Source organism: Elephas maximus, chromosome 15 (assembly GCF_024166365.1).
Source record: "Elephas maximus indicus isolate mEleMax1 chromosome 15, mEleMax1 primary haplotype, whole genome shotgun sequence".
Classification (NCBI taxonomy): Eukaryota; Metazoa; Chordata; class Mammalia; order Proboscidea; family Elephantidae; genus Elephas; species Elephas maximus.
This window is the reverse complement of record NC_064833.1, coordinates 78,957,612-78,969,721: the sequence shown is the minus strand read 5'-3', so window position 1 is coordinate 78,969,721 and position 12,110 is coordinate 78,957,612.

Here is a 12,110-nt window from a genome sequence, read left to right as displayed (position 1 = left end):
ACTGGATTCTGTTTAGCCAAGGAACTACCAAATCCATGGATAGATTACCCTAGAACAATTTCTTATGTGTAGGTTTCGGAATTTTTGAAAGAGGACTATACGACGCGTTTGGTTTCACCTCTATTTAATTCCGTCTTGATTTATTGTTCTTAATTGTTCTTAAATTTCCATTTGTGAATAACCTTTAAAAATTACCTGTGAAGATTCTTCATGACTTATTAATATCTTGTTTCATCCTCTACTTCTGAAGGCCTGAAAGTTAACTTCAAGCAAAATTTCTTAAACCACTTCTGTATTTAGGTTTCAAGAATTTTCTGAACATTTTAGAGAAAGATTCTCTCCTTCGTATATGCTAACACCAAGCATCATCATGCAAAGTTATAAAGTAGAAATAATCAATAGATTATTTTCAGAGCAAGAAGGGAGCTGAGCAATAATTTAGTTTAATCCCTTATTTAGTATGTGGAGAAACCAAGACCCAGAGGTATGAGATGCCTTACTCAAGGCCACATAGCTACTTGGTAGCACAAGGTATGAAGAACTCAAACCAGTATGTCTTAGGACTCACCACCCTGCTCCACGGACATTTCAAAAGTACATATAATCACTTTTCCTTGATCTTTTTGCATTTAGCTGACTCAATGCTGCTTTGTTCAAACTGGTTATTCATTTGAAAAAAAAAAAATAGAACTTGTTTAGGCTTTTTTAGTTTTATTTTTTCTGAACACGGAAAAACACATTTTTGTTAAGGGAATAAAAAGAAGTTGAGACTAAAACAGGTCAAGCTTTGAAATCACCAAACTGAAGCTGATTTGAAAGTTTTCTGAGGCAGTCAGTGCGTCATCACTATCAGTAGTGACGGTAGCCAGAAGCAAGTTTCTCTCTTGTCCTATCAGTACTGCGGCACTGCTGATGAGGGACACAGGGGACTGGGGAGGGGTGGGGGCAGGCTGCCACAGGGATGAGCAAAGCAGTGAACCCTTTATGGAAACCACAAGGCTGTTCAGGATGTTCATTGTGTTCTTCCTTATTTGGAATTCTGTTTATGCTCCTAACATTAGCACAGATTTTCCTTAATGAATGCATTCCTGCTGAAAGATGGTTAGAGACACACTGTGTGAATCTTTTTAATATTAGTTCATTCAATTAAAACCGTTCCGACTTGCAATGAGGCCTTTTCCTTTTGATGTTATACTCAGGTTTTCAGATAATGTCCATGACAATATATGTACGCCCCACAAAGATGATCTTCTCAATCAAATTCATTAAGTGTTAAATGTAATATTAATATCTAAAATTGTCTCGGGAAAGTTGCTGTGCTTCTGTTAGGTGTTATGAAAGTGGAGGTAAAAATTTGGCTGTTCTATAATTCAGATCCATGCATCTAGTTGAAACTATTTTCTCCCAGCGGGCTCAATGACTCTACTCCAAAAAATAAAACATATTCTGCTTCTTTGGACATTTTTCAAAATACAAATTAGGCTATTTCCGCCCTTTTTTTAAAAAAATAAATAATGGAGGGGAATACTCTCAAAGTCTCCCTGCTCAAAACCGAAGGGAAAGCATCACGCATTCCCGATGATTGTATTTACTAAATCACTCGCAAATTAGATGCTTCAGAAACAACCTGCTACACAAAGAGCAAATATTCCATTCGTGCGTTGCCTGAAGGCTTTGGACTGCATTACCCTACATATCCATCACAGAACAATGGAATGAAATAATTCCGGGAGGTTAGAGAAATCAAACCCACTCAGCCACTTTTCATAGGGAATATTTGGATAAGCAAGGCTTGGTGCAAATATCTGTTACCAGTCATTATGACAAGTTGGGGACATTCCATAATCTTATTAGTACACAGTCATTCACAGTTTGCTTTTTCTGTATCAAAACAAGCACTGATAATAGGAATAAATTGTTTATTTCCCATGTTACTGGGCAATTATAAATATTTCAGCAAAAGGGTTATACTGTTCCAAGGTTAGAATCTAATAGAATAAATCAGGATGCAAATGGCATTGTCTAGTAAGCACATGCCGATGTTCCCAAATAGTCGTCACTTGATTGGCTTCTAGAGAAGAGATTTAAAACAGAATAAGTTATGGAATCACTTTTTTAAAAGCTGCTAGCCTATCACTTATCACTTCTGTAGGATGACCTTTATTTTTTCTTTCCTGGACAGTATTCATAGGAAATAATACTATATACTCTACATGTAGCTATTGCTATTAACAGCTGAGGACAACTTATTTCAATTCTAGAATATTTTAAATATAAAAATTGCAGCGTTACACAGACCTTTGTTTATCTCATCACTTTGATTATATAATGTTTTTAAAGAGCTCTGGCTAATTGTAGGCAACTTTTTCCACTATTTTTGTTTTTATAATTTATTTAAATATTGGTAATTACTAACAAGTCAGATAGAGGTTCAATAACCTCTCCTAAAAATAAAAATAAATGTACAGAATCATGGAACTAGAATGAGAAAATTTTGAAGCCAACCAGCTCACTCTACACGTCAAGGAAAATGTGTCTTATTTCATAAGACAATTTGATCTGAATTTCAGTTAATCTTTGGCAACACAGCCAAGACTAGAACCAAAGTCTCATAAGACACTGACTTGGGTAGTGGTCTTTGTACCATGTTATGCTTTCACCTTTTCCTTCCAGAACTATTTTTGTCCTGGAAGGGAAATGGGAGGAGCCTAAGAAGTCTACCTACCCCTTTTGTATTCTGCTCTGTCACTCAAAATCCTATATTCCTAGGGAAACGCTTGACTGTTCTATCTTCACAGTCATGGTTTTCATCCTCTACTCTTTTCATGACTTTTTTTTGGTGGGGGGGAGTGTTTTTTCTATTTTAGATACAATAAAATATTGTGGTGGTTTCACTTAAGATGTTCTGGGCAGCACAAGAAGGAATCAAGATTTTTTAAAACAGGAATATTTCTTCAACTTCTAAGAAATGGAGTGAACTGAGAAGGCACCCTTCTTAGCAGTCACTAGGAGATACTTAAGGGAAGAAAATCAGGAATAAGGCATTTTCCGGAAGACCTTCACTGCTTTCTGATTAAGTGTCAATCAGCCATCTCTTCATCCATTACAAAGAGAGACCAGTGCTTCTTTGGTAAAAAGCAGTCATAAGAGATGTAGTAAAAAGCAAACTCTCCTCCTGAGAAGCAGCTAAAGGACACAAAAGTAAAATAAAGGCCCAGACCAGCTGTTCTAAAAATCTTTAGTGTAAGAAGGATGGACAGAAACAAAGAATATATTTATATGAATTTGGTATTAAATATAACATGAATTAGTTAATAACTAACACTCACATATATTAGTTCAGTTGTTTTTTGTGGTGGTAGCAAATATCTCTGAGTCCCTGAGTGGCATAAAAATTTAAGCCTGGACTATGAGCTGAAAGTTTAGTGGTTCAAACCCACGCAGAGGCTCCTTCGAAGGCAGGCCCGGTGCTCTGCTTCTGAAAGGCAAAAGCCTTGAAAATCCTACGGAGCAGTTCTATTCTGCACACCTGGTGTCTCCGTGAGTTGAAATCAGCTCTACAGCAGCTACCTACAACAGCAAACATCTCACAAGTGTGTACCACTGAACGTAAAGAGCTGAAAGAGTATAGAGGCAGGCATGTGAGATGCCTGGCAAATTTGAGTTCTTCCAAGAAAGCCAGAGAACTTCTGATAATATTCCTCTGAAACATGAACGGGGCAAATATTTTGCTCCTTGGCAATCACCAAAATGAAGAAAAATCCAATTATCTGATGAAGGTTGTTCAGCTCACCACTGGTGGATCCCAGGTGAGAATACCACCTTCTAGAACACATCCTTTATGGAAATGACATCCCCAAATTTAAAATACTCTGATCTTTAAGGCTGATATCTTATGTATTGTCATGTAGAGTTTTTTATTACTATTATTTTTTTTATTTTATTGTGTTTTACATGAACGTTTACAGTGCAAATTCATCTTTCATTCAAAATTTTATACAGAAATCGTTTTGTGACATTAGTTGCAATTCCTGCAATGTGTCAGCACTCTCTCCCTTTCCCTTTCCAGCCTGGGTTCTCTGTGTCCATTCATCCAGTTTTCCTGTACCTTCCTGCCTTCTCATTTTTGCTTTTGGGCAGGTGTTGCCCATTTGATCTTCTATACTTGTTTGAACTAAGAATTACATTCCTCAAATGTGTTATTGTTTGTTTCATGGGCCTGTGTAGTCATTAGTAAAAAGGTAGACTTCAGGAGTGGCTTCAGTTCTGAGTTAGCAGTGTGTCCAGGAGCTGGAGTTTTTTTTCTTTTTTTAGCATAATATTCTTTCTGGGTATATCAGAATACATATACTTATTTTATATGTATATATATATACATATATATATATAAACTCAACTGTTAATTATACAATAAGATGCAGGAACTAAAACTTTATAGAACTTTCTTCCCACCCAACCATCCCCTGAGAAAATTCCAACCTGAAAAAGTACAAATAGTAAAATATAGGCTACTAAGTTTTTTTTTTTTTTTAAGGAGCATAAAGAAATCAAGCTTGAGACCCACTGAATTTAACAATTTCCTTTTGGGTGGTTAAAAAGTATTTTATTAAGGTTTTCTTCATTTTCAAAGCCTTACAAGGATTGGGACACCCAATCTTTAGTGTGCAGTAAAATGAAATGGCAATTTTCCAAGAGCCGTGAGACTGCAACTAATTAGCACATTAATTTATATAAATAAAATTCTCTTTGCTGTTCCCCAGTGTTCTGCCCGGGAAATGCAACAAGATGAATGAACATGACAAATCAAAGTGAAATTTACTGGCTTAAAAAAAAAAAAAAGGATACAGAAATAATTCCTTGACCTTATTCCAACTTTTCTGTCCCTCTGTCATCACTGCTGATTTTGGCCAGAAGTAACTATTGCCTCTAAATATGTGCTTCTCATTCTGACAGAATTAAATTTGAAAGGCAAGTTTGCACGGAGGATTATATGCAGCTCTTCACTCTTGGACTTGAACTTTCAACTAACAGACAAAGGTCACAATTCAGAAACTTTTTTTTTTTTTTAATTCTTACATTTACTTTTAAAGTTTTTGTTACATATGTCTTCTGAACAAAAATACAAACATTAAGTCTCTCTACATTTAATTTTTTTCTTATATACAAAAAATTCTGTTTAATTATTTTTAATTTTAACTAATTTTTATGGCTAACCCAATTTTTAAAAAAATATCAATATTGTCTCAAAGAAATTTGAAAAGAAAAGGAAGGCCCTAATTTCCAAAAAATGATTTCTTCAGTTTATGGTTTATTATAGCTGTGATATTCTGATAATAAATTTAATGTAATAAGTACTTTCACATACATGTGCATATAAAGCACACATATACGCATATCTTATTAGGAGGAGGAGATGGAATGTGTAGCTGTCTCTATGAACAACTGCCCCTTTTGCCATGAAACCAGAAGGACTGGATGTGCCCAGCTACCATTACTGAATATTTTGATGAAAGATTCTGTAGAAGAATCCTGATCAAAATGGGGGGAAGGCAGAACAAATGCCCATGGAATTCAGATATCCTGGAGCCATGGAGGCTGAATGAAGCTCTGAGACTGTTGCCCTGAGATAATCTTTCATCTTAAAAAAAAAACTCCTTAAGCATTCTTAAAACCAAACACTAGTAAAGAATGTCTACCTTGAGCATTGTTCTCTTTTAAGATCTATCTATATGGATAAAATCAGCAACAGGAACTCAAAAGACTAGATTGGAAACTTAGGAGGCAGTGGGGGAGGAACAAATTGGAAATGGAGGTGGAGACTGGTTGCACAACTGAAAGACTATACTCAATGTCACTGAATTGTATATGTAGAAATTGTTGAATTGGTATATGTTTTGCTGTGTATGATCTCAACAACAATTTTTTTTTTTTTAATAATTAAAATGGCAAAAAAGACTTATTTTTACAATCATTCACACATACATATGTACATTTAACTGTTTTGGTAGAAAACTTTGTACTGTGCACAGCCTGCATAACAACAAGTGGTGGTCCTGGTATAACTGATTACTTAGTATTAAAATCAATTTTATGAAAAAAATTGAATAGAATGGAAAATAAGAGAATACATTTCACATAGCATAGAGAAGTGTTATTTTGTGAGACTTTTTTTTCTGTTATGTTCATTTGCATGAATGTATCATTATGATGTAATATGTTTCTTACTGTAAATTATGTTCATTAAATTTAGAAGATACACCAATAAGAAAAGAGCATGAAGAATATAGAATATAGACTATTAAGTGCATCTCTTCATTCAAATGTTTAATAAATATTTATCACTAGGGTACAGCAGTGAACAAGCCAAAGTCTGAGGTTTCATGAAACTTACTGTAGTGGACAGGCAGAAAGTAAGCCAGTAAACAAAATGGATATGTGATACAATCTCAAGTAGTCATGATAAGTGCCATGAAGAAATTGAGGACAACAAGAGGGTTAGAGAATGAGACCATGGGTGGGATGGAGGTTAAGGGAAGAGTCTGAGGAGGTGGCATTTGATTGGGGACCGTCAAAGTCCCCGAGGTGAAAACAAGATTAGCATGTATTGAGGAAGTGTAAGAAAGCTAGAGTGGCTAACCAAGGGAGAGAGCGATTAGAAACAACACACAGAGGGGCAGCTGCCAGTCATGTAGGACCTCATCAGCCATGGGAAGCACTTTGAAGTTCATCCTAAGGGTGATGATAAGGCTGCCATGGACAACTATGACATTATTTCTTTTTTCAACAGAGCTGACTGGGTGCCGTATGGAGAATAGATTATTGTGGGAAAGGTTACCAAAAAAAGAAAAAACCCAAACCCATTGTTTTCCAGCTGATTCTGACTTAGAGCAACCATATAGGACAGAGTGGAACTGCCCCATAGGGTTTCCAAGGTTATAAATCTTTACAGAAGCAGACTGCTACATCTTTCTCCCACAGAGCAATTTTGGTTAGCAGTTGAGCACTTAACCAGTGCACCACCAGGGCTTCTGTGATGACGGAAAGGTTAGAGAGAAAAAAGGTAGACTAATTATGAAGCCATTAGAAGTATGTACAGGGGAAACAAGATGACGCTATCTTGGTGTAGGTCAGCGATGAGGGAGGAGTGAAAAATGATTAGAGCTACATTTTGCCCAGTAGGATTTGCTGATGGAATAAGTGAGGTATATGAAGGAAAGTGGAGCCCTGGTGGTGCAGTGGTTAAGAGCTCAGCTGTTAATCCAAAGGTCATCAGTTCAAATCCAACAGCTGCTCCTTGGAAACCCTATGGGGCAGTTCTACTCTGTCCTATGAGGTCTCTATGAGTTGGAATCCACTCAGTAGCAATGGGTTTGGTATAAAGGAAAGAGACATATCGAGAAAGACTGTGATATTTTTGGTCCTATCAACTATGTGAATAGTGATGGAGTCTCTTACAGACGTGTGGAAGACTTGGGAAGGAGAGGGTTGAAAAGTTATTGAGTAATTAAGCACTTCCTATATATTTTTTTTATGAATATATTGCCATTATTACAGCATTTGAATAGACATTGGTTAAGGACTTACTAAGAGTCATGCTCTGTGCCAAGTGCAAGAATGTAAAGTCAAAATATAAGCATTGTTTCTGCAAAAACAACAACTAAAAATTACAGTATCATGTGATTATGGTAAGAATAAGTAATGAGAGGAAGACACTAGAGCGGCAGAAAGGAAAGAATCTACGTTAATATAAGGGCTTATCAATCCTTCTAATAAAGATGATGCTAAAGCTGTGGTTCGAAAGATGAGCTGAAAGTAGTGAGATTATTAACTGCTGGGGATGGTGGAAGGGAACTCTAGGTATAGAGAACAGAGTGGGCAAACGCATAGAGAAATAAAGCACGTCTGTGTTTGAGAAACAAGAAGTTCAGTCTACCTGGAGGAAGGCCTGTGTTGGATGTGGCTAAAATGTTAGTCAGGGACAAGATCAAGAAGAGTCTTGTCTCACAGTCTATCAAGTTTGATTTTTACACGAATCTATGGAAAGACAATATAGGATTAAAATCAAGGGAATGATATGATATGAAAAGTTAGATGGGGGCAAGGATGAAGGCAGAAAATACAGTGAGGGTGCTTTTGTAGTAATCATGGATAGAAATGATAAGATCCTAAAATAAGGCACTGATTGCAGGGATGGAAAAAAAGGATTAGGTTCTCACTCGATGAAAGTAGACAATTTGAGGTAAGCCCTCTTTGAAGGAAGGAGACAGGATATAAAACGAATGGACACAGAGAGTGAAAGCAGATTACACTTCAGATTCATTTTATGCTTGGTCAAGAAATATGTAAAGAGGTCCAATTCTATCACCTATCTAGATCCCTTCCCTGCCTTCCCACTCCTCTAACTTAGCCTTTACCCGAGTCCCTGATCCTTTACAGCCTGGACTCCTAGTGTAGTTCTTGATGTCTGACACAATTTATGACCTGACCTTCATTTTCCATCTGGCTGGCAAATACTAACTTCCTCATTGCTCCATTGCAGCAGTGTGTCATAAAGGACAGTAACAGATAGAAAAGCACCAGTGTAGGCCTTAATTCTAGGGCAGAATTAGCCACCACTCACTGCTTGATCTTCAGAAAGTTTCAACCTTTCTGGCATGTAAGGGCATTCATCACAGGGTTATTAGCCATTATGAGAAAATAAAAATATCCAGAATACCCAAATGTATATTACTGATTAAGTATGAATTTTTGAAAAATCATAAAATATGATACTATGCAGGCATTAAAGGGTGTGCTTTTAGAATATTTAATAACCATGGAAAATGTACATGGTCTAGTCTTATGTGAATAAAGGCAGGTTATAAAATTGCATATTCACTATTTTGTTTTAAACTATGAGTAAATACATACACTTGATGAAAAAAGATTGAATACATATACAATAAAATGATATTAATGGATGGTTATGGACAGGTGGGGCCAAGATGACAGAATAGACAGACACTTCTGGTGAGCGCTCTTACCACAAAAAACCAAAAAAAACAGGTGAAACAAGTAAGTTTATGACAAGCTAGGAGGCCTGAACATCAAAGGCAAGGGTAGAAAACAAACTGAGGGGCAGGGAGAGGAAGTGATGGTTCAGAAGCAGAGACGAGTTACCGGACCCGAATCGCCAGAAGCCCTCAGGGACCATTCCCAGGAGTGGCTACGGCAGGCTGGTACTAGCATTTGGCTGCAGTTTCCTCAGGAAGAAGCAGCCAGCCACAAGGCCTACTCACACCTCCGGAACCAGAGAAGAACAGCGTTCTCCGCATAAGCTAAGTACTTACCTATATTTCACTGCATCCCCTGCCCCCAAGCCGGCTTCAGGGGCTGACTTCCCTAGGTGTGAGAAAGGCCCTGATGAGTGCATAGAGCCATTCTCCAGGCCCTGGAGAAGGAATAAATTCTCAATTGGGGGAAAAGATAATTTGCCAGCTCCACTAACTGGGGGAGCTCAGGACAGAAGCAGCTCCTGTCCAGGCATAAATGGTCCATGGACTTTGAGTACCTTTCCCCTCTGCATGGACACGTGTGGGCCAATTTCTGGAGAATACGCCCTTGTTGGCCAATTACAACTGTTTCAGCTGGGGGGTTGGTGAGGTGGGTGTTTGATGTTTGACATGGCTTTGCCTATAAAACAGGGTCCTCACCTACCCACATCAGGGGCCTAAGGACTGGTAGCTCCACTCAGGTCACGCAGCCACCCATGACTGGGGTCCAAGGATAACTGGTACCTCTCAGTCCTTACAACCAAAAACATTGGGTGCCCATGGTCCATCTGCAGAACATACCCACCTGTACACTCTAGGGAACAGGGACACGTTTTCTTCAAAGACACTTGGGGGACAGTTCTCAACCCCCTGCCTTGTTTAGAGCATGACCCCCTGCTGCAACCAGATACTGGTACCTACACCAATCACCCCTGCCCCTCTAAGACTGTAGCACAGAGCCTGTACCACACACTCGATGATCAGCTACCTGGATACCTGAGCTGAATTCATACAAGAAAAGTGAAAGGACTCCTAGACTGATATACCTGATAACAGCTTTAGCCATCTGATGACAAGATGTCAGAGCCCCAAAGGTGAAAATAATCAAGCTAACTCACTCAAGCAACCCATTTGGGCATATCAAGACAAAACAAAGAAAGAAGCTATGATACGGTAAGCAAACATAAACTAATACAGTAACTTATAGGTTGCTCAGAGACAACAGTCATTATCAAGTCACATAAAGAAACAGACCGTGATGGCCTCAACAATCTCTCAAAACAAAGAATCAAGGGATCTTCTAGATGAAAGTGCCTTCCTGGAATCACTGGAGGCAGAATACAAAAGATTAATATATATAACTTTTCAAGACATCAGAATAGAAATCAGGCAATATGCAGGATAAGCCAAGGAACACACAGATAAAGCAGTTGAAGAAATTAAAAAGGTTATTCAGGAACATAATGAAAAATTTAATAAACTGGAAAAATCCATAGACAGACAACAATCAGAAATTCAGAAGATTAATAATAAAATTACAGAAGTAAACAACTCAATAGAAAGTCAGAGGAGCAGAATTGAGCAAGTAGAAGGCAAAATTTCTGAACTTGAAGATAAAATACTTGGCACCAATATACTTCAAGAAAAATCCGATAAAAGATTTTTAGAAAATGAAGAAAACTTAAGAAGCATGTGGGAATCTATCAAGAGAAATAACCTACAAGTGATTGGAGCACCAGAACAGAGGACAACAGAAAATACAGAGAGAATTGTTGAAGATTTGTTGGCAGAAAACTTCCCTGATATCATGAAAGATGAGAAGATATCTATCGAAGATGTTCATTGAGCTCGACATAAGGTAGATTCTAAAAGAAAGTCACCAAGACATAATCAAACTTGCCAAAACCAGAGATAAAGAGAGAATTTTAAGAGCAGCTACGGATAAATGAAAAGTCACCTACAAAGAAGAGTCAATAAGAATAAACTCAGACTACCCAGCAGAAACTATGCAGGCAAGAAGGCAGTGGGAAGACTTATATAAAGTATTGAAGGAAAAAAAAAAAGTTGCCAGCCAAGAATCATATATCCAGAAAAACTCTCTCTAATACGAAGGTGAGATTAGGACATTTCCAGATAAACCGAAGTTTAGGGAATTCATAAAATCCATACCAAAACTACAAGAAATACTAAAGGGAGTTCTTTGGTTAGAAAATCAATAATATCAGGTATCAAACCATGATTAGAACACTGGGCAGAGCAATCAGATGTCAACCCGGACAGGGAAATCACAAAAATAAATGAAGATTAAAAAAACACTCAACACAAGGAAACAGTGATGTTATTATGCAAAAGAAGACAACATTAAAACAATAAAGAGGGATTAAGAAATGTAGTCATAGATCTTTCAAATGGAAAGGAAGACAAGGAGATACAAAGAAAAAAAAAGTTAGGTTTAAATTTAGAAAAACAGGGATAAATAATGAGGTAATGACAAAGGAGACAAAGTATCCTACACATCAAAATAAAATACAAGAAAAAAACAGAGACTCAGCAGAAACAAAATCAACAACAATGAATATGAGGAAAGGACAATATAAAAAGACAATCTACTCAGCACATAAGTAGGAAAAAGAAACTGTCAACAACTCACAAAAAAAAGACATCAAAATGATAACACTAAATTCATACCTATCCATAATTACCCTGAATGTAAATGGAATACATGTACCAATAAAGAGACAGAGAGCTGCAGAACGGATTAAAAGACATGATCTGTCTATATGCTGCCTACAAGAGACACGCCTTAGACTTAGAGACACAAACAAACTAAAACTCAAAGGATGGGAAAAAACATATCAAGCAAAAAACAATAGAAAAAGAGCAGGAGTGACAATATTAATTTCTGACAAAATAGACTTTAAAGTGAAATCCATCATAATGGATAAAGAAGGACACTATATAATGATTAAACGGACAATACACCAAGAAAATATAACCATATTAAATATTTATACACCCAGTGACAGGGCTGCAAGATACATAAAACAAACTCTATCAGCATTGAAAAGTGAGCTAGAC